At 38.9% G+C, this 25079-nt stretch overlaps 1 protein-coding gene across 1 annotated transcript in view; it reads right to left on the minus strand.

Moving 5' to 3' along the window:
- Positions 1-25079, minus strand: part of CPLX2 (complexin 2) — a 574901-nt gene that overhangs the window by 129261 nt on the left and 420561 nt on the right. The window contains exon 2 of the mRNA XM_053717084.1: positions 19243-19304. The gene's annotated coding sequence lies outside the window, so the exon portion shown is untranslated. The remainder of the gene's footprint in view (positions 1-19242; positions 19305-25079) is intronic.

The following is a 25079-nucleotide window of genomic DNA, read 5'->3' on the forward strand; positions in this document are numbered from 1 at the left end:
AGGCAGGCAACTGCAATTAGATTACACTAGCAGATTGATGTTTCACAGTCAAAATTTTTTTTTTTTTTTAAATTTACACTACTGTTACACCAGATATGAGTGGTGGCACTGGGCAAGTGGGCACAGTATATGCTGTGAGCCTGGCACACACGCTGGCGGGCAGGCGACTGCAATTAGATTACACAAGCAGACTGATGTTTCACAGTCAAAAAAGTTTTTTTTTTAAAATTTACACTACTGTTACACCAGATATGAGTGGGGAAACTGGGCAATTGGGCACAGTATACGCTGTGAGCCTGGCACACGCTGGCAGACAGGCAACTGCAATTAGATTACACTAGCAGACTGATGTTTCACAGTCAATTTTTTTTTTTTTAAATTTACACTACTGTTACACCAGATATGAGTGGTGGCACTGGGCAAGTGGGCCTGGCACACATGCTGGCAGGCAGGCAACTGCAATTAGATTACACAAGCAGACTGATGTTTCACAGTCAGAAAAGTTTTTTGTTTTAAAATTTACACTACTGTTACACCAGATATGAGTGGTGGCACTGGGCAAGTGGGCCTGGCACACACACTGGCAGGCAGGCAGGCAACTGCAATTAGATTACACAAGCAGACTGATGTTTCACAGTCAAAAAGTTTTTTTTTCTTAATTTACACTACTGTTACACCAGATATGAGTGGTGGCACTGGGCAAGTGGGCCTGGCACACACGCTGGCAGGCAGGCAACTGCAATTAGATTACACAAGCAGACTGATGTTTCACAGTCAAATTTTTTTTTAAAAAATTTACACTACTGTTACACCAGATATGAGTGGTGGCACTGGGCAAGTGGGCACAGTATATGCTGTGAGCCTGGCACACACGCTGGAGGGCAGGCAACTGCCATTAGATTACACAAGCAGACTGATGTTTCACAGTCAAAAAAGTTTTTTTTTTAAATTTACACTACTGTTACACCAGATATGAGTGGGGGCACTGGGCAAGTGGGCACAGTATACGCTGTGAGCCTGGCACACGCTGGCAGACAGGCAACTGCAATTAGATTACACTAGCAGACTGATGTTTCACAGTCAAATTTTTTTTTTTTCATTTACACTACTGTTACACCAGATATGAGTGGTGGCACTGGGCAAGTGGGCCTGGCACACATGCTGGCAGGCAGGCAACTGCAATTAGATTACACTAGCAGACTGATGTTTCACAGTCAAAAAAGTTTTTTGTTTTAAAATTTACACTACTGTTACACCAGATATGAGTGGTGGCACTGGGCAAGTGGGCCTGGCACACACACTGGCAGGCAGGCAACTGCAATTAGATTACACAAGCAGACTGATGTTTCACAGTCAGAAAGTTTTTTTTTCTAAATTTACACTACTGTTACACCAGATATGAGTGGTGGCACTGGGCAAGTGGGCCTGGCACACATGCTGGCAGGCAGGCAACTGCAATTAGATTACACTAGCAGACTGATGTTTCACAGTCAAAAAAGTTTTTTGTTTTAAAATTTACACTACTGTTACACCAGATATGAGTGGTGGCACTGGGCAAGTGGGCCTGGCACACACACTGGCAGGCAGGCAACTGCAATTAGATTACACAAGCAGACTGATGTTTCACAGTCAAAAAAGTATTTTTTTTTTTAAATTTACTCTACTGTTACATCATATATGAGTGGTGGCACTGGGCAAGTGGGCCTGGCACACACGCTGGCAGGCAGGCAACTGCAATTAGATTACACTAGGAGACTGATGTTTCACAGTCAAAAAGTTTTTTTTTTTAGATTTACACTACTGTTACACCAGATATGAGTGGTGTGGTACTGGGCAAGTGGACCTGGCACATACACTGGCAGGCCGGCAACTGCAATTAGATTACACTAGCAGACTGATGTTTCACAGTCAAAAAAGTTTTTTTTTTTTAAATTTACACTACTGTTACACCAGATATGAGTGGGGGCACTGGGCAAGTGGGCACAGTATACGCTGTGAGCCTGGCACACATGCTGGCAGGCAGGCAACTGCAATTAGATTACACTAGCAGACTGATGTTTCACAGTCAAATTTTTTTTTTTTTTAATTTACACTACTGTTACACCAGATATGAGTGGTGGCACTGGGCAAGTGGGCCTGGCACACTCGCTGTGAGGCAGGCAACTGCAATTAGATTACACAAGCAAAAGTAAAAAAAAATGTTTTTTTTTTTTAAATTTACACTACTGTTACACCAGATATGAGTGGTGACACTGGCAAGTGGGCCTGACACACACGCTGGCATGTTTCACAGTCAAAAAAGTTTTTTTTTTTAAATTTACACTACTGTTACACCAGATATGAGTGGTGGCACTGGGCAAGTGGGCCTGGCACACACGCTGGCAGGCAGGCAACTGCAATTAGATTACACTAGCAGACTGATGTTTCAGTCAAAAAAGTTTTTTTTTTTTTAAATTTACACTACTGTTACACCAGATATGAGTGGTGGCACTGGGCAAGTGGGCACAGTATACGCTGTGAGCCTGACACAAAAAAGCAGACTGATGTTTCACAGTCCAAAAAGTTTTTTGTTTTTAAATTTACACTACTGTTACACCAGATATGAGTGGTGGCACTGGGCAAGTGGGCACGGTATACGCTGTGAGCCTTGCACACACACTGGCAGGCAGGCAAGCAACTGCATTTAGATTACACAAGCAGACTGATGTTTCACAGTCAAATTTTTTTTTTTTTTAAATTTACACTACTGTTACACCAGATATGAGTGGTGACACTGGGCAAGTGGGCCTGACACACACGCTGGCATGTTTCACAGTCAAAAAAGTTTTTTTTTTTTAAATTTACACTACTGTTACACCAGATATGAGTGGTGGCACTGGGCAAGTGGGCCTGGCACACACGCTGGTAGGCAGGCAGCTGCAATTAGATTACACAAGCAGACTGATGTTTCACAGTCAAAAAATTGTTTGTTTTTTTAAAATTTACACTACTGTTACACCATATATGAGTGGTGGCACTGGGCAAGTGGGCCTGGCACACACTCTGGCATGCAGGCAACTGCAATTAGATTAGATTACACAAGCAGACTGATGTTTCACAGTCAAAAAATTGTTTGTTTTTTTAAAATTTACACTACTGTTACACCAGATATGAGTGGTGACACTGGGCAAGTGGGCCTGACACACACGCTGGCATGTTTAACAGTCAAAAAAGTTTTTTTTTTTTAAATTTACACTACTGTTAAATTTACACTACTAACTCTCTGCCTCGCTCCACAAGACTCTCTTCTAGTTTTAAAAGCTTCAAGTGCTCCCTAAAGACTCTACTGTTCAGGGACGCATACAACCTACGCTAACCCTTCCTAATACTAGTTCCTCTCCTCCACTGCAATCCCCTGAATCTAATAGATTTACACTACTGTTACACCTGATATGAGTGGTGTGGCACTGGGCAAGTGGGCACAGTATACGCTGTGAGCCTGACACAAAAAAGCAGACTGATGTTTCACAGTCCAAAAAGTTTTTTTATTTTAAATTTACACTACTGTTACACCAGATATGAGTGGTGGCACTGGGCAAGTGGGCACGGTATACGTTGTGAGCCTGGCACACACGCTGGCAGGCAGGCAACTGCATTTAGATTACACAAGCAGACTGATGTTTCACAGTCAAAAATGTTTTTTTTTTAAATTTACACTACTGTTACACCAGATATGAGTGGGGGCACTGGGCAAGTGGGCACAGTATACGCTGTGAGCCTGGCACACATGCTGGCAGGCAGGCAACTTCAATTAGATTACACTAGCAGACTGATGTTTCACAGTCAAATTTTTTTATTTTTTTAAATTTACACTACTGTTACACCAGATATGAGTGGTGGCACTGGGCAAGTGGGCCTGGCACACATGCTGGCAGGCAGGCAACTGCAATTAGATTACACTAGCAGACTGATGTTTCACAGTCAAAAAAGTTTTTTTTAAAACAATTTACACTACTGTTACACCAGATATGAGTGGTGGCACTGGGCAAGTGGGCCTGGCACATACGCTGGCATGCAGGCAACTGCAATTAGATTACACAAGCAGACTGATGTTTCACAGTCAAAAAAGTTTTTTTTTTCTAAATTTACACTACTGTTACACCAGATATGAGTGGTGGCACTGGGCAAGTGGGCCTGGCACACACGCTGGCAGGCAGGCAACTGCAATTAGATTACACTAGGAGACTGATGTTTCACAGTCAAAAAAGTTTTTTTTTTCTAAATTTACACTACTGTTACACCAGATATGAGTGGTGGCACTGGGCAAGTGGGCCTGGCACACACACTGGCAGGCAGGCAACTGCAATTAGATTACACTAGCAGATTGATGTTTCACAGTCAAAAAAGTTTTCTTTTTAAATTTACACTACTGTTACACCAGATATGAGTGGTGGCACTGGGCAAGTGGGCCTGGCACACACGCTGGCAGGCAGGCAATTGCAATTAGATTACACCAGCAAACTAATGTTTCACAGTCAAAAAAGTTTTTTTTTTTAAATTTACACTACTGTTACACCAAATATGAGTGGTGGCATTGGGCAAGTGGGCCTGGCACACACGCTGGCAGGCAGGCAACTGCAATTAGATTACACTAGCAGACTGATGTTTCACAGTCAAAAAGTTTTTTTTTTTTTTTAAATTTACACTACTGTTACACCAGATATGAGTGGTGGCACTGGGCAAGTGGTTTGACAGGCAGGCAGGCAACTGCAATTAGATTACACAGGAAAAAAAATAAAAAAATAAAAAATTATGTTCTAGCCCTAAAAAGGGCTTTTTGGGGTGCTGTCCTCTATCAATTTCCCTATTAAATCAACAGCAGCTACACTTTCCCTCCTCTCACTAACAATACAGCTTCCGAATGAATCTAAAATGGCTGCTGTCCAGGAGCTGGGAGGGTCTGGGAGGGAGGGTCTGCTGCTGATTGGCTGTAATGTGTCTGCAGACTGTGAGATACAGGGTCAAAGTTTACTCAATGATGACGAATAGGGGGCGGATCAAACAGCGCATATGTTTGCACACCACGGCGAACGCGAACATGCTATGTTCGCCGGGAACTATTCGCCGGCGAACTATTCGCGACATCACTAAAAATGACCAGCGTCGTACAGTGTACGGCGCTGGTCGTTAAGGGGTTAAAAAAATCAGACAATATCAGTGCACTGCTATGTTAGAAAATAAAAGTTTGAAAACTTTACCATATCCTTCTTTATCCCATCCTATCAACACCTTTGTGGCAGAGAGCTGAGACAGTGCGTCTTATGTAGTCTCTGTTTGTATGTCTGATCTAGTGTTGGATTTATGAGAATGGTGTGTGATTCTATGTGGGATTGGTTATAAAAAAGGTGTGAAATAGAAATATAAAAAGTGTGTGAATAGTGATATGATTTGTGGTTGAATGAAGATCTGAAATGTGTGAGAATAAAGATATGAAAGGTGTGTGAATGGAATAATGAAATGGGTGCGAATTGTCATTATTGGTTGAAGTCTTGATGTGGCATTGCTGCTCACATGGATACTTGCTCATGTGCTAATTCAACTAGTTTGTATGTATTATCGTAGAGCTTATGTGACTAATATGAGGGATCTAAATGGGCACCACTGAGAGATTTTGCATTAATTTCCATTAGACTTGGGCAGCATCAAAAAAAAGTTTTTTGACAAATCTTTCAAAAGAAATATTCCGAAATTTTAGCTTTCCTAATATTCGTCTGCTACACTATTCATTTAGTTTAAAATAAAATGAATACTGAATATTTGTGGAACATTTATATTCATTTTTGTTAAACAAATGGGAATGTTCCTTTGATAAAGGTGAAAAAGTTCACCTGTAGCCATAAACTTACCGCTAGCTCACTGGAGAGCCATAGTAATCCTGAGCTTTTTTCACAGAGCCCCTGGCCATTCTAATAGAAGGCTTAGCGTGGCAGATCTGGGATTCTCCTCTTAGCACTGTCTGGGGCTCTGTGAAGAAAGCTCAGGATTAGCGCAGCTCTCCAGTGCGCTAGAGATAAGCATTTAACCCTGTACAGCTAATTTAATGCACAAACCTAATTTCCTTAAACATTTAATAAATATTAGCAATAAAATAGTATTTATCTACACATTAAGGGCCAGATTACAAGTGGAGTACAAAATATTGCTTTAACTAAAGCGATATTTGAGCTTCACATTGTAATACCAGCGCACGCTAATGTGCGCAGGTATTACAAGTTTACATTATACTCCAGTTAATGTATTTCGGTATATATCTGGCCTTAATATATCTTTAATCTTGGTGACATAGACACCCTGCAGGTGTTAGACTGAAACCTAAACACACAAAAAAAAGGGAAAAAAAGCGGGAAAAAAAGGGAAAAAATATATATACAAGGATATTAGCAAAATCTAGTCTGCCAGACTCTTTTGCATATTCACAAGATATGATTTCTTCTGCTTCTGTTTGAGTGCTTTGAGTGTCAGTGTCTGTGTGTGTATGTCTGAGTGTGTGTGAGAGTCTGTGTGAGAAAGAGAGTATGTGTCTGTGAGAGAGGGGGTATCTGTGTGTGTCTGTGTGAGAGAAATAGAGAGAATGGCTGTGTGTGAATGAGTGCCAGTGTGTGTGTCTGTGTGGGAGAGTGAGAGAGGGTGTCTGTGTGGGTGAAAGTTTATGTGTGAGTTTGTATATGTGTTCTTACCTTTAAAACATTTTTAAGTTTGACTGTACTCAAGAATAAAGTGCGCACACATTTAAGTCACTTGGCCAAAATTTGCACAGTAAAAAATGTTTGCCCACAGTGCTCAAAAAAATTAGAGGGAACATTGGTGCAAACCCAATAGCATTTAAACAAGTGCACTAACCCGACACGAAATATGAAGATTTTAAATTCCAATGCTCTTCACGTATATATGTTCTGTTTGAATATGGGGTATGTTGCATTCCAGTTGGCCGATTTGAGTCTTCAAATTCAAATCAGCCAATAGGATGAGAGCTACTGAAATCCTATTGGCTGATTTGAACAGCCAATAGGATTTTAGTAGCTCTCATCCTATTGGCTGATTTGAATTTAAAGACTCAAATCAGCCAATAGGAATGCAGGGTACCCCATATTTAAACATGTACCTTGAATTCAATCCTCAGTGTGCGGTGGTGATCGTACGAAGAGGATCTCCAAGCTCCATGGCTCCGCGGTCGCCGGTCTTCAGTTCCGCCGTCACCGGTCTTCAGTTCCGCCGTCACCGGTCTTCAGTTCCGCGCTCCGTGCTGGCTTGTTCCTGGAAGAAGATAGAAGATATCGCCATTTGGTAGTAGATTTCACCACCGGACTTCAGGAACCATGAGTACCTATCTGGAGGTTAGATTTAGGCTTTATTTAATTTTTGGGGGGTTTGTTATTTTTTAGATTTAATGGGCCTTTGAAAAAGAGCTGAATGCCCTTTTAAGGGCAGTAAAAAAGCTGAATGCCCTTTTAAGGGCAAATTCCATACAAATGCCCCTTTAGGGGCAATGGGTAGTTTAGGATTTTTTAGTGTTAGGTTTTTTATTTTGGGAGGTTTGGTGGGTGGGGGGTTTTCTGTTAGAGGGGGGACTTAGTCTTTTTTTTAAGGAAAAGAGCTGTTTAACTTAGGGTATTGCCCTGTAAAAGGCCCTTTTAAGGGCTATTGGTAGTTTAGCATTAGATTAGGGTGTGTTTTTATTTTGGCAGGCTTTTTTATTTTCATAGGGATTAGGTTTATTTTTTTTATTTTTGATAATTTGATTTATTATTTTATGTAATGTTAGAATTTTTAATTTTTTGTAATCTTAGATTAATTTAATCTTAGTTTTTTTATTTTTAAGTAATGTTAGCTTTTTTATTTTAATTGTAACTTAGTATTTTTTAATTTAGGTAATTGTGATTAATTTAGGGGGTGTTAATTTAGGGGGTGTTAGGTTAGGGGTTTAGTTATTTAATTAGTTATTTGTGTTGTGGGGTTGTGGTGGTTTAGGGGTTAAAGGGACACTCAAGTCAAAATTAAACTTTCATTATTCAGATAGAGCATGTAATTTTAAACAGCTTTCCAATATACTTCCATTAACAAAATGTGCACAGTCTTTTTATATTTAAACTTTTTTTAATTCACCAGCTCCTACTGAGCATGGGCAAGAATTCACAGCATATACGTATTTGCATTTGTGATTGGCTGATGGCTGTCACATGGTACAGGGGGAGTGGAAATAGACATAACTTTTAAAATTATAAAAAAAAAAAAATACTACTCATTTGAAGTTCAGACTAAGTGCTATTGCATTGTCTTGTTATCTTGCATTTGTTGATTATGCAAATCTACTGTGTTGACTGGTCCTTTAATATTTTTATTAGGATTATTGCGTTGCGTGGGTTTGGCAGTTTAGGGGTTAATAGTTTTATTAGGATTATTGCGTTGTGTGGGTTTGGCGGATTAGGGGTTAATAGATTTATAAGGTTTGTTGTGATGTGGGTTAATGGTGGATTAGGGGTTAATAGTTTTAATAGGTTCTTTGCGATGTGGGTGAATGGCGGATTAGGGGTTAATATATTAGGTATTTTGCGATGTCGGGGTTGGCGGATTTAGGGGTTAATACTTTTATTAGGTAGATACAATGTGGGTGAATGGCGGATTAGGGGTTAATAGTTTTAATAGGTACTTTGCGATGTGGGTTAATGGCAGATTAGGGGTTAATAGTTTTAATAGGGACTTTGCGATGTGGGTGAATGGCGATTAGGGGTTAATATATTTATTAGGTAGTTTGCGATGTTGAGGTTGGTGGATTTAGGGGTTAATACTTTTATTAGGTAGATACAATGTGGGTGAATGGCGGATTAGGAGTTAATAGTTTAATTAGGCATATTGCTTTGTGGGGGGTTGTCGGTTTAGGGTCTAATACTTTTATTATTAGTTCCGATGGGGGTTTGATGGCAGATATAGGGGTTTTGACGTGTCGGGTTTATTTTTGGGAGGCGGGTTAGACGCGTTTACAGGAGATTTTACATTTTTTTAAATTTTCTTAGGCGCCGGTAGTTTCTAAAGTGCCGTAAGTCACTAGCGACGCCAGAAATTTGTATTTGCGCTAATTTCTGTACATGAGTAGTTTATCCGATTTACGGTACTTTATGAACTGCCGGTGGGGTTTATATGATACCCCGATGTTCGAGGTGAAATTAGGGGTTGCGTGGGTTTCAGCAGTTGCGCTGAAGCTTGCACCGCATATGTAATCTCGCCCTAAATCTCCTTGTTGATGTAACCTTTTATATGCTGGCGTGTCTTGTTTTAAAATCTGACAAAAAACCCCAAACAAATAAACAAAAAAAAACAGCAAGTGAAGAGCTAAACTTTAGATTTTGCTAGACTCAGTTTAGTGAACATGGGAATCTATATGGGGGGGGGGGTAATTTATCAGAATTGGATATAATTTTTTTTGGGATGGTTAGGGCTAGTAGAATACACTTAGGGCTAGTTTATGAGTGGAGCGGTAGATTATGCTACCGTTCGCGCGTTAACTTTGCATGGATTAAACATACAGTAGTGTAGGGTTAATAGTCTTAAAATTACATGTACTAATTTGTTAGAATGTGTAATAATTTTTTATTTGTTTTTTTATTTTTATTGTTATTATTATTATTATGGTCCTTTAATTAACACCAAGTGAAAACAAGACAGTAGTCAGTGATATGAATTGCAAACAAGAACAACTACTTCATGATTAAAAGTACTGCTAAATTAAATCAAGAAACTTTAGATGAAACAAACGCAGGGATAACACATTTTTACAAATTAAGAACACATGATTGTCCAGAATTAATTCTCATCCCGGGCGAGATTACATATGCAGCGCAAGCTTCAGCGCAATTGCTGAAACCCACCCCGCCTGTAATTTCACCTCGCACATCGGGGTATTATATAAACCCCGTCGGCAGTTCAACTAGCGATGTCCAGAAATGTGAGTAAATATAAATTTCTGGAGTCGCCAGTGAGTTACAGGACTTTAGAAACTGCCGGCGCCTAAGAAAATAAAAGAAAAAATATCACATTTCCCGTAAAAAGTCTAACCTGTCTCCCAAAAATAAACCCAAAACGTAAAACCCCTATATCTGCCATCAAACCCACATCTGAACTTATAATAAAAGTATTAACCCCTAAACCGACAACCCCCACAATGCTATATGCCTAATTAAACTATTAACCCCTAATCCGCAATTCACCCACATCGCGATCTATCTAATAAATGTATTAACCCTTTATTCCACCATTAACCCACATCGCAATAAACCTAATAAAGTATATGAACCCCTAATCCCCAAACTCACACAACGCAATAATCCTAATAAATCTATTAACCCCTAATCTGCCAACCCCCCCCCCACACAGCAAATAACTAATTAAATTACTAAACCCTCTAAACTAACACCCCCTAAATTAACCCCAATTACCTAAATTAAAAAATACTAAGTTACAATTAAAATAAAAAAGCTAACATTACTTAAAAATAAAAAATAAATAAATATAAATGTCTAAGATTACAAAAAATTAAAAAACAGTCTAACATTACATAAAATAATAAACCAAATTATCAAAAATTAAACCTAAACCCTATGAAAATAAAAAAGCCCCCCCAAAATAAAAACACCCCCTAATATAATGCTAAACTACCAATAGCCCTTAAAAGGGCCCTAATTTGGTTTATTATTTTATGTAATGTTTTTTTAATTTTTTTGTAATCTTAGATTACTTTAACATTTTTATTTTTAAGTAATGTTAGCTTTTTTATTTTAATTGTAACTTAGTATTTTTTAATTTAGGTAATTGGGGTTAATTTAGGGGTGTTAGGTTAGGGGTTTTAGTCATTTAATTAGTTATTTGCATTGTGGGGGTTTGGCGGATTAGGGGTTAATAGATTTATTAGGATTATTGTGTTGTGTGGGTTTGATGCATTAGGGGTTAATAGTTTTATTAGGTTTGTTGCAATATGGGTTAATGGCGGATTATGGGTTCATATACTTCATTAGGTTTATTGTGTTGTGGGTTAATGGCGGATTAGGGGTTAATATACTTTATTAGGTTTATTGCGATGTGGGTTAATGGCGGATTAAGGGTTAATATACTTTATTAGGTTTATTTTGCGATGTGGGTTAATGGCGGATTAGGGTTTAATATACTTTATTAGTTATTGCGGTGGGGGATTGCGGTTGACAGGTAGATAAATATTGCGCATGGGTTAGGTGTTAGTTAATATTTTCAGGCAGTTACGGGAGTTATGGTGCTCACATACTCAGCGCAAGGCTTGCTGCGCCTGCCTATGTGTGGCGAGGTGAAAATGGTGTAAAATTTCTCCATTTTCGCCACGTAAGTTCTTGCGCTGAATATGTGATACCGATTTGCTATGCGTTCTATGTTAGCTAATGGGAGTAAAAATTGAGGGTGACGGGTGAAATATACTTTGCAGCATTTATATGCAGCGCTGTATATGTGATACCAAAACCACGTAAAACCCGGCATCGCCAGCTTTTGTGGGCCACGCCACATATGTAATCTTGCCCCCATGCACAATTCTAGTAAGTTATTTACAAAACTAATATAAAGTATACATAAAACAGTAATATCAATCATTGTTTTCAAATGAAAATTGTCCAAGCAGCAAACATATTCATTTATGCAAAATGTTAATACATGTATAAAAGATCAAATCAATATGAAAAGAATAGTCTTATTAACAGTTTATTAGTGCAGCCAAAACACATGCATATATTTTTTTCTTTTTATAGAAAATTGAATGATAATAAAATAACGACTGTTGTACTCTTGCTGAAATGCACACACAAACACTCACATGCATGCAAACACATACACACACCATACACACACACACACACACACACACATATACATACATACATACACACACAAACACTCACATGCAAGTAAACACATACACACAGGGCCGTCTTTAATATTGACTGGACCCTGGGCAAAAATTTTCTTGCCCCCCCCCCACGCAATTTCGCTCTCCACCCCAACATCCCAAAAAACAACTAAATTAATTTTTTATTTTTTTTAATTATTAGCCCAATGGTGGATCATCCACTGCTGGGCTAATAATTTAAAAAAAAATGAAATAAATTGCAATATGTGAAACTGGACCTAAGCAGTACTAATAAGTAAATACATATATAAATTCCTCCACTGTGGATTCATTTAATATTCTTTTGAATGTGATTCTGGTGTGAGGTTAGCTGGTTAAAGAGATTTAGGGCAGCCAACAGGAGCAAAGCAAGGTAAAGACTGAGGAGGAAGCATGGAGCATGGAGCTGCAGACAAATATAAGTTTACTGACTGGAACAGCAGAACTACTATGGGAAGCTGTAAAATCTGAAACAGAGAAAAAATAAAAACTATAAAAATAAACCTTACATTAATGTGTGAAGTATCAGCATGACACTATGCTAGGAAAAAGTTCCCTCTCACCCTGCACTAGACAATGCTGCATGGGGAGGGGCGTGTGTGCACTCACTTATTCTTCCCACTGACACCTTTCTACAAAGCACTGTTCCCCTAGCAAACTTCAGTTAACTGATCTTAGGGCCACAGCAAAAAAGAGCAGGGCTAAGGGGACCAGTAGACTGGATGCTGTCTGTCCAAGGCTGCATGGATACAGTGTGAGATGAGTCACACAGCCTCAAGACTGAAGAGAGCAGTGTATGCAGCTGCACAGATGCTCAAATCCTCACGTGCCTGCCGCTCCAGCTTTCTGCTGCATGCGCCTACAGTCAGCCCTACCTAGAAACAATCCCCACAACCAGAGCAGTTACCTGGTAACAGTGGTAACCCCAGTAGGACCTTTTCTGATGCAGTGGGAATGTCTGGATGCCGAGTTGGGCTTTGCATTCAGTGCTGCACAGTGCACATCTAAAACAGCACATGGCAATAGCTTGGCATGTCACATGACACCGGCACGGTCTGGCACAGTTTAAAAAATAAATAAATATATAAGCAGAGTACTTTTGACTGTGACAGTATTAGGACTGAATGTGTATGTTCCCCATGTCACATCAGCAGTCTGGTATGAACCATAAAAAAAAAAAATATTTTTTTTTTTAGGACTCTTGGGCCCCTCAACAGAGACTGGGCCCTGGGCAGCTGCCCCTTTTGCCCTGTGTTAAAGACGGCCCTGCATACACACACCATTCATACAAACACACACACATACATATATATACACACACACACACACACACACACACATACATACATACACACAGACACACACACAAACACTCATATGTAAGCAAACGCATACACACACCATTCATACAAACATACACACACATACATATATACACACACACACACACATATACACACAGACACACACACAAACACTCATATGTAAGCAAACGCATACACACACCATTCATACAAACATACACACACATACATATATACACACACACACACACATATACACACAGACACACACACAAACACTCATATGCAAGCAAACGCATACACACACAAATACACAAACACATTCAAGCAAATACATACATACACATACATATACACACATGTACACAAACACACACACATACATGCATACACACACCAAAACAACATACATTTTACATATCAAAACATTTGAAAATAATCACCTGAATGCAACTAATGTCCAACTAAACAAATTTAAAATCTCTTCATATCATTTTAGCAGGTTTTTTTTAACCCTATGATTGGTGCTTTAAAGTTACACTGGAAAACATTTAAAGGGATATCTTAGTATAAGAAATGTATTCTGTAGTGATAGACTGCTTTTTTTTTTTACAAATAGCTCCCTTAAAATGTTTCTTAAAATGTTTTTTATAGATAAGACATGATCCCTACTGACATAGGCCTATGGCAGTGAGAACCCTGACACATTCAATGTGTATGCTGCAGCTCGTTAAAGGACTTATGATATAATAGTTTATTTAACCACATCATTAAGTATGCATAATACGTGAAAGACCATTATATAAATATTTGAATATAGCTAAAATAAACTCAGAGATTGGCATCATACTTATTTTTTTTTTATTATAATCAGTTATTTGTAGTGCATCAACATATTCCAAAGCACTATAAACATAGTCATAATATACAAGGTAACATTTATAGGGAACAAGTGGGTAGAGGACCCTGCCAAGAGTTGCACTGTTGTAGTCAGCTCTCATGAAGGTGATCTACAAACAGCTGGGTTCATAGGCTTACATGCTTAGAGGTTCAAGGAAATAACAAAGGAGGAGAGGAACTGAGGTTAGAAAAGGATACCGAATGTTGTATGCATCCCTGAACAGTAGAGTCTTTAAGGAGCGCTTGAAACTATCAAAACTAGTTTTGAGTCTTGTGGAGTAAGACATAGAGTTCCACAAAATAGGGGCCAGTCTGGAGAAGTCCTGTAGATAGGAATGTGAGGAGGTAACAAGATAGGAGGAGAGGAAGAGGTCATGAGTAGAGCAAAGGGGACGGGAGGGAGAGTATCTGGTGACAAGGTCTGAGATATAGGGGGAGCAGTGCTATTGAGATCCTTGTATGTCAGAGTCAGAATTTTGTGTTTTATTCTGGAAGCTAGAGAAAGCCAGTAAAGGGATTGGCAGGGAGGTGCAGCAAATGAAGAACAACGTGTAAGGAAGATGAGCCTAGTAGAGGCATTCATTATGGATTATAAAGGAGCTAGATGGCAGCTAGGGAGACCAGAGAGGATGGAGTTGCAGTAGTCAAGGAGGGAAAGGATGAGAGAGTGGATTAAAATCTTAGTTGTGTCTTGTGTGAGGAAATGTTGAATTTTGTAAATGTTTTAAAGTGGAATTGGCAAGAATTGGCCAAGGACTGAATGTGAGGAGTGATAGAAAGACCCGAGTCAAGTATGACCCCAAGACATTGAACATGCAGGGTTGGGGTAATGGTGGTTTTGGAGAGATTTAGCTTTAGGTAGTCAAAGGACATCCAGGATGAGATATGAGAAGACAGTTAGTGAGTCGTCACACGCGTTAGCAAGAAAGGGGATAGATCTGGTGCAGAGAGGTATATTTGGGTGTCCTCAGCACACAAATTGAGCCTCTTACTAGTGATTATGTACTGTGCACATGCTTTTCTGTCCCTGAAGTGTATAAGCACCAGTCATAGACTTTTTGTTTTCCTTTATCAGTATTTGGGGAGTGTAAAAGTGCAGATCTCAGATGTTATTTCAGTTATTTAGAGGCATTTTCATAAATGGCTTTTCATGTGAAACTTGCTGTAAACATTCTGAAGTCAATCACAATCTATTGACTGTGGTATTTTACAGCATTTTTTCTGGAGAAAAGGCTAGTTTTTGGGGGATATTTATCAAAGCTTCAACTATGCTGCATTCGCCGGCACCAATATGCTCATCTAACATTAACCCCTACCCCGCTGCTCCCTGACCCCGCTGCCACTAAATAAAATTATTAACCCCTATCCCGCTGCTCCTGGACCCCGCCGCCACCTAAATAAATGTATTAACCCCTAAACCTCTGGTCTCCCACATCACTACCACTAACTAAACATATTAACCCCTAAACCGCCAGCCCCCCCACATCGCCATAAACTAAATAAAGCAATTAACCCCTAACAAGCCGCTAACTTTAAATTAAAATTACCACATCCCTATCTTAAAATAAATTTAAACTTACCTGTAGAATTAAAATAAACTATTTTTAATTGAGCTCTCATCCTATTGGCTGATTGGAACAGCCAATAGGATGAGAGCTGCTAAATCCTATTGGCTAATTGGAACCTTTCAGCCAATAGGAATGCAAGGGACGCTATCTTGGATGACGTCACTTGCATTCAAGTTCCAGTTTACGGCGGCAACTGTATTGAAGAGGTTTGGAACAGCCAATAGAATGCAAGCTCAATCCTATTGGCTGATTGCATCAGCCAATAGGGTTTTTTCTACCTTAATTCCGATTGGCTGATAGAATTCTATCAGCCAATCGGAATCTAAGGGACGCCATCTTGGATGACGTCACTTAAAGGAACCTTCATTCGTCTTTAGTTGTCGGAAGAAAAGGATGCTCTGCGTCGGATGTCTTGAAGGTGGAGCCGTTCCGCATCGGATAGATGATGAAATGAAAGAAGATGCTGTCTGGATGAAGACTTCTGCCTGTCTGGAGGACCACTTCGCCCGGCTTGGATGAAGACTTCTCCCGGCTTTGTTGAGGACTTCGGCCCGGTTGGATGAAGACTTCTGCCGCTTCCTTGAGGATGGATGTCCGATCTTCAGAACTGTAAGTCGATCTTCAGGGGGTTAGTGTTAGGTTTTATTAAGGGTGTATTGGGTGGGTTTTATTATTAGGTTAGGGTTTGGGCCGCAAAAGAGCTAACTGTCCTTTTAAAGGAAATGCCCATGAAAAATGCCCTTTTCAGGGCAATGGGGAGCTTAGGTCTTTTTAGATAGTATTTTATTTGGGGGGTTGGTTGTGTGGGTGGTGGGTTTTACTGTTGGGGGGTTGTTTGTAATTTTTTTTACAGGTAAAAGAGCTGATTACTTTGGGGCAATGCCCCGCAAAAGGCCCTTTTAAGAGCTATTGATAGTTTAGTTTAGGCTAGGGTTTTTTTTTTATTTTGGGGGGGCTTTTTTTATTTTGATAGGGCTATTAGATTAGGTATAATTAGTTTAAATATCTTGTAATTTGTTTATTATTTTCTGTTATTTAGTGTTTTTTTTTTTGTACTTAATCTAATTTAATTTAATTTATTTAATTGCTGTTAATTTATTTAATTTATTTAATTATAGTGTAGTGTTAGGTGTTATTGTGTTGTATTAGGTTAGTTTTTATTTTACGGGTACTTTTGTATTTATTTTAGCTAGGTAGTTATTAAATAGTTAATAACTATTTAATAACTATTCTACCTAGTTAAAATAAATACAAACTTGCCTGTAAAATAAAAATAAACCCTAAGCTAGCTACAATGTAACTATTAGTTATATTGTAGCTAGCTTAGGGTTTATTTTATAGTATATATAGTATTTAGTTTTAAATAGGAATAATATAGGAATTTTTAGTTAGATTTATTTTAATTATATTTAAGTTAGGGGGTGTTAGGGTTAGGGTTAGATTTAGGTTTAGGGGTTAATACATTTAGTATAGTGGCGGCAATGTTGGGGGGGGCAGATTAGGGGTTAAAAAATGTAGGTATGTGGCAGCGATGTTAGGGACGGCAGATTAGGGGTTAATAATATTTAACTAATGTTTGCGAGGCAGGAGTGCAGCGGTTTAGGAATTAATATGTTTATTATAGTGGCGGCAACATTGGGGGCAGCAGATTAGGGGTTAATAAGTGTAGATAGGTTGCGGCAACATTGGGGGCGGCAGATTAGGGGTTAATAAATATAATGTAGGTGTTGGCGATGTTGAGGGCAGCAGATTAGGTGTTCATAAGTGTAATATAGGTGGCGGCGGTGTCCGGAGTGGCAGATTAGGGGTTAATAAATATAATGCAGGTGTCAGTGATGTCGGGGGCGGCAGATTAGGGGTTAATAAGTGTAAGATTAGGGGTGTTTAGACTCGGGGTTCATGTTAGGGTGTTAGGTGTAGACATAAAATGTGTTTCCCCATAGGAATCAATGGGGCTGCGTTACTGAGTTTTACGCTGCTTTTTTGCAGGTGTTAGACTTTTTCTCAGCCGGCTCTCCCTGTTGATTCCTATGGGGAAATTGTGCACGAGCTTGTACGACCAGCTCACCGCGGTAAGGAGCAAAATTTTGCTCAATGCTCACTTCTTGTCTTTTAACGCCGGGTTTGTAAAAACCTGTAATACCAGCGCTGTAGGTAAGTGAGCGGTGAGAAAAAACTGCTTGTTAGCACCACACAGCTCAAAATGAAAAACTTGTAATCTAGCCGAATATTTGTCAGAGATTTAAAGAGGCAAAATAGTGATTCAAAAATCGTACCCAGTATGCACATCATGTCAACATACAATTGGCATTCACAAGGTTTAGCAGTGGTACAGATGGTAATTGATTGCAATAGGTTCCTATGGAACTCACAATTGCGCAATCCTGTTTTAAAACCCGGATTTAAAGATGCTAGTACTTTAATGACAATCATAACAGTGCGAGTGTGAATTAGAATCAAATATTCAAATTAGGAGATTATTACATGCCATTTGTAGATGTTGAAATCATGATGTGACTATTCAGGTATAACAACCTTGCCAAGATACAAATGGCATTCAATCGGTGAGGATAGAATCAGATTGTAATAGGTTAAATGTCACACATGTACATTAGTATTTCCCTTCCACAGTGAACAAAGGGGTTACAGGAATTGACCTTTACGGTAACTTTAAGAGGTGTGAATGGACTATTGTTTCTGTCAGTTTTGGGTGACTTCTCAGTTTCTATTTCAAAACAGGCAATTCACATGCAAAGTACTAGAGAATTTTTAGAATGTTTGCTATCAATCCGTTTAAACATAAAAAGAGCCTTTGTTTTGCAGTTATAAGACAAATGGTTGTAAAAACTTCTCTGGGACCCCCTTCAGAAATAGCAGAGATGCATGGCTTTTCCATTGTTTTTTGGTAATTAGAAATCTATTAATTGCAGCTGTTTACCACACTTCCCCTCACCACCTCCCCACTCCAAGCAATCAATTTTTTATGTAGTGTAGGGATCCACCTCCCCTCCAACCAATATTTTTTCTCTCTCTCCCCTGTCCCTCCCCTCTCCTGGGATGGACTAGTCACCCTCCTCCCTCCTTTCCACCCTCACTGTCTGTAATAATAGGCAATCTGGCTTCATATGGTAAGGGAGCTATCAGCAGGGCGGACAATCTGCTCCTCTACGCCAAAAAGGCGCAAGGGGTTAAAAGCTATTTGTAGCCTGCATTGTGCACTTTCAGTTCTCAAAATGGAAAACACACAATTTTCACAGTGAAATTACAGTAATGGAGGCAAAATAAATATTGAAAGTGTACTGAAATTTTCTTTTTTTTATTTATAACTGAACATTTTACATTATAATCTCACTTGAGGCTGTACTTAGAAAACACAGCACTATTATATTTGTGGCCACAGATTTGTTAATCAGGATGAAGCCTCATTGTATATGCTGGTACAGACACACAAGGAGTAGCTTACTTGTTATGTAGATTAAAACAAGAGATGAGGAAATGACTTCCTGCTAGTATGTTAAACGCAAGAACCTACCTTATATGTCCTTCTATTCCCAAGATGTTCTTTAAACAATGGTGGCAGCCACCTATGAATGCCTATGGGAAAAAGATAATTTGTTTTAGGAGGGCACTTTGTTGATAAAATGAGGATTCATGAATGATTGCGCCAGAGATTTGATCATCATGTGGATTCCTGTCTCCTACTGCTCTCTGCAACATTACATCGCTAACTCAGAGTGTCAGTCTGACCAAGGCTGCTGAATATGGAACAAATAAACCAACCATGACAGAATAATACATATCAAGTGAAGGAAAACAAAATACTACATTTGAATATAGAAGAGGACAAAGCAATATGTTTGTTTAGACTTTATCTTCAAGTTAGTTTCAAATTTCTGTATCTTTCAGAAAGAGAATATAATCATTTCTTTTTTTTCTGCTTCTGTGTATATGGAATCATTTTTATATCTCTCCTACAACCTGACAGACATATATCTGTCCCTCAAAGATAAGGAGGTTAAGGAGCAAAAAAAAAAAAGAAAAGAAATTTGCAGCCAATCATTTGTCAGCAAAGTAATATTACACCTGACAAAAGGCTGTCCAACTTTACATTTCTTATGAGTATTTGTCAAATATGTGATTCGTTTCCTAACATAAAACAACTGCTTGGTTAGCAAATACGGTTCTGTGTATTTTTTCTTCTTTCTCTCATTTTTTGTTCTAATTTTCCCATCTGTGTCATACAGAACTTGTCACTTTTAGATCCTTCTTTGTCTGTACTTGCTTGTGTTCTACTTCTTTTATTACTTCGTAAGAAAAAAAAAAAATCAATAGGGATTTAAAGGTACAGAAAAGCATTTTTTTTTTCTTTTCTGTAAAATAGATACTGTACTGAGAAAAAAAATGCATTAAACTGATTGTGATTTTAATATAAAATGTTAAGGTATATAAGCTGTATATTTCATTATTTATTTTGCCCTGGAAATGCTCACTGCAGATTCCTTAAAGGGACACTGAACCCAATTTTTTTCTTTCATGATTCAGATAGAACATGCAATTTTAAGCAACTTTCTCATTTACTCCTATTATCAAATTTTCTTCATTCTCTTGGTATGTTTATTTGAAAAGCAAAAATGTAAGTTTAGATGCTGGCCTATTTTTGGTGAACAACCTAGGTTGTCCTTGCTGATTGGACAGCATCAATAAATAAGTGCTTTCCGTGGTTCTGAACCAAAAAATTGCAGGCTCCTTAGCTTACATGCCTTCTTTTTCAAATAAAGATAGCAAGAGAACGAAGAAAAATTGATAATAGGAGTAAATTAGAAAGTTGCTTAAAATTGCATGCTCTATCTGAATCACAAAAGAAAACAATTTGGTTCAGTGTCCCTTTAAGGCTAACCCTGCTATATATATTTTTCCTAACTGACCAGCAAATAACTATTGCAAAACAATGCAATTTATACTAACACAATGACTGTGGCAAGCTCAGTTGGCTCCTTCAAATATGGCAAATGGTGGGTGACTATTGAAAAACCATTGCAACAAATAATATGTCATTTTGTTTTCAAATTGCTTACATTTGGCTGATATGCTATTCTATAGCAAGACACTAGAAATATCTTGTATTTACAAGGTGTTTAGTGTCACTGTCACATTAAGACCCAGTTGCATTTCATTTCTAAAACTCAAAATAAACTGCCTTCAATTAGTCTTTTTATGCAAAAAAAATAATAATAATAATAATAAAAAATAATTATTAAAAATAAATAAAAATAAATAACCAGCCATTGCAAGTCAGACCTCTGGTTAATTTTCAAAATAATTCTAATAAAAAAGAATGCAAAAAGCAGTTATGGGGGGTTAAAGTTGGCGGGTGTTAGAAAAAAAAAGACACTGCAAAGTGCCTTTACATAGCGGTCTATGGGAAGTGTGTTCCCTGTAAATATATATGTATATGCTTATATACATACATATATATGTATGTGTATATACACACATTTCCACATAAGTATATATGTATAAGTTCATATACATATATATTTACAATCTGCTGTCCATCGCTGCATGATTTACCCCCTTCGTTGCGCTAGTTCCAATTCCGTGTCTGACGGCATGAGAACGAGGCTCCCATTGGAGTCTATGGAAGCACGCTCTTGTGAGTGCAAAGCTTCCATGCAATGCGAACGCGACCTAACTTGTAATACCAGCGCACATTTGCCTGCACTGGTATTACTCAGTGAAGCGCAAATATCGCTTTAGCAAAAGAAATATTTTGCGCTCCCCTTGTAATCTGGCCCAAAATGTTTTAACTGTTTTTTGTTTATATACGCACTTACAAACATCTACACATGAAACTGCCTTAGTTATTAAACCAAAATAGCATGCAAATTTAACATTACTTATTTTCTATACCATTGCCTACGTTATATAAATTTAGGGCTAGATTACGAGTCTTGCGTTAAGCTGAAAAAGCAGTGTTATCAGGTCCTAACGCTGCTTTTTCACTACCGCTGCTATTACGAGCCTTGCAGGTTTAGGGGCACCGTACACTTCTTTTGCCTTACCGCAAAACGACTTACGTAAACATTGTAAACCCTTTTTTCTATGCGACTTCCATAGCGCTGGTATTACGAGTCTGTCCTGGGAGGCCAAAAAGTGAGCGGTACACCCTCTACCGACAAGATCCATAACGCATTCTAAAGTCAGTAGTTATGAGTTTTACACTACAATGCCGTAGCATAAAACTCATAACTAAAGTGCTAAAAAGTACACTAACACCCATAAACTACCTATTAACCCCTAAACCGAGGCCCTCCCGCATCGCAAACACTAAAATAAAATTTGTAACCCCTAATCTGCTGCCCCCAACGTTGCCGCCACTAGAATAAACATATTAACCCCTAAACAGCCACACTCCCGCCTCGCAAACATTAGTTAAATATTATTAACCCCTAATCTGCCGCCCCTAACATCGCTGCCACCTACATTATACTTAATAACCCTTAATCTGCCGCCCCTAACATCGCTGCCACTATATTAAATGTATTAACCTCTAAACCTAAGTCTAACCCTAACCCTAACACCCCCTAACTTAAATATAATTTAAATAAATCTAAATAAAATTACTGTCATTAACTACATTATTCCTATTTAAAACTAAATACTTACCTATAAAATAAACCCTAAGCTAACTACAATATAACTAATAGTTACATTGTAACTAGCTTAGGGTTTATTTTTATTTTGCAGGCAAGTTTGTATTTATTTTAACTAGGTAGAATAGTTATTAAATAGTTATTCACTATTTAATAACCACCTAGCTAAAATAAATACAAAGTGTCTGTAAAATAAAACCTAACCTAAGTTACAATAACACCTAACACTACACTACAATAAAATAAATTTACTAAATTAAAAACAATAAAATAAATTAAATTAGCTAAAGTACAACCCCCCTACTAAATTACAGAAAATAATAAACAAATTACAAGATATTTAAACTAATTACACCTAATCTAATAGCCCTATCAAAATAACCCCCCCCCAAAAAAAACCCCATAGCTTAAACTAAACTATCAATAGCCCTTAAAAGGGCCTTTTGCGGAGCATTGCCCGAAAGTAATCAGCTCTTTTACCTGAAAAAAAAAAATACAAACAACCCCCTCAACAGTAAAACCCACCACCCACACAACCAACCCCCAAATAAAATACTAACTAAAAAAACCTAAGCTCCCCATTGCCCTGAAAAGGGCATTTGAATGGGCATTGCCCTTAAATAGGCAGTTAGCTATTTTGCGGCCCAAAGCCCTAAACTAAAAATAAAACAAACCCAATACACCCTTAAAAAAACCTAACACTAATCCCCTGAAGATCAACTTACTGTTCTGAAAACCGGACATCCATCCTCAAGGAAGTGGCAGAAGTCTTCATCCAACTGGGCCGAAGTCCTCAACAAAGCCGGGAGAAGTCTTCATCCAAACCGGGCAAAGTGGTCCTCCAGACGGGCAGAAGTCTTCATCCAGACGGCATATTCTATCTTCATTAGTGATGTCGCGAATAGTTCGCCGGCGAATAGTTCCCGGCGAACATAGCATGTTCGCGTTCGCCGCGGCGGGCGAACATATGCGATGTTCGATCCGCCCCCTATTCGTCATCATTGAGTAAAACTTTGACCCTGTACCTCACAGTCAGCAGGCACATTCCAGCCAATCAGCAGCAGACCCTCCCTCCCAGACCCTCCTACCTACTGGACAGCATCCATTTTAGATTCATTCGGAAGCTGCATTCTTAGTGAGAGGAGGGACAGTGTAGCTGCTGCTGATTTAATAGGGAAATCTATAGCTAGGCTAGTGTATTCAGTGTACAATACAGTCCTGAAGGACTCATCTGATCTCTGCTGTAAGGACAGCACCCCAAAAAGCCCTTTTTAGGGCTAGAACATCAGTCTGTTTTTTTTTTTTTCCCTGTGTAATCTTATTGCAGTTGCCTGTCTGCCAGAGTGTGTGTCAGGCTCACAGCGTATACTGTGTGGTGTAACAGTAGTGTAAATTTTAAAAAAACAACACCTTTTTGACTGTGTTAAATAATAGCAATCAGTTTCCTTCACACGTGTGCGTTTCAGTGCCTGCCAGCGCACAGTGTCACCCCAGTGCAACTCATATCTGGTGTAACAGTAGTGTACATTTAAAAAAAACAACACTTTTTTGACTGTGTTAAATAATAGCAGTCAGTTTCCTTCACACGTGTGCGTTTCAGTGCCTGCCAGGGCACAGTGTCACCCCAGTACAACTCATATCTGGTGTAACAGTAGTGTAAATTTAAAAAAAACAACACTTTTTTGACTGTGTTAAATAATAGCAGTCAGTTTCCTTCACACGTGTGCATTTCAGTGCCTGCCAGGGCACAGTGTCACCTCAGTGCAAGTCATATATGGTGTAACAGTAGTGTACATTTAAAAAAACAACACTTTTTTGACTGTGTTAAATAATAGCAGTCAGTTTCCTTCACACGTGTGCGTTTCAGTGCCTGCCAGGGCACAGTGTCACCCCAGTGCAACTCATATCTGGTGTAACAGTAGTGTACATTTAAAAAAAAACAACACTTTTTTGACTGTGTTAAATAATAGCAGTCAGTTTCCTTCACACGTGTGCGTTTCAGTGCCTGCCAGGGCACAGTGTCACCCCAGTGCAACTCATATCTGGTGTAACAGTAGTGTAGATTTAAAAAAAATAATTTTGACTGTAATAGATTGAATAGCAGTTAGTTGTCTGCAAGCGTGTGTGTGTCAGGCCAACTTCTGCCAGTGCACAGTGCCACTCATATCTGTTGTCACAGTAGCTTGCACGCATAGTACCACTAATCGAAAAAAAAATGACAGGCAGAGGCAGGCCACCCCGCAGGGGCCGTCGTGTTCGTGGTGCTGTGATTCCCTTTGACCCTAGAATAATGCCCAGTGTTCAGAGGCCACGTACCCCGAACTCGAACAGTTCTGAGGGCATAGTTGAATGGCTAACACAGGACACCCAATCTTCTACAGCTTCCGCTTGGAACCTTGACGCACCATCCTCCTCCAGCTTAGCTTCGGGCACCTCTCAAGTTACCACTCGCCTGCCTGCCGCCACCACCAACACTAGCACCACAGCCGCTTCACTTGATCTGTCAGAGGAGTTATTTACACATCAGTTGGAAGAAATGAGTGATAGTGATGCGCAACCATTATTGCCAGAGGATTTAGATAACAAGGATATGTCTCAGTCAGGCAGCATTACACACATGGACGTACGGTGTAATGATGATGATGTTGTACCCACTGATGCTTCCTTTGTTGAGTTGTCAGATACAATTGAAGCGGTTGATGATGACGATGCGTCC

The sequence above is a fragment of the Bombina bombina genome, chromosome 6, assembly GCF_027579735.1.
Source record: "Bombina bombina isolate aBomBom1 chromosome 6, aBomBom1.pri, whole genome shotgun sequence".
Taxonomy (NCBI): domain Eukaryota; kingdom Metazoa; phylum Chordata; class Amphibia; order Anura; family Bombinatoridae; genus Bombina; species Bombina bombina.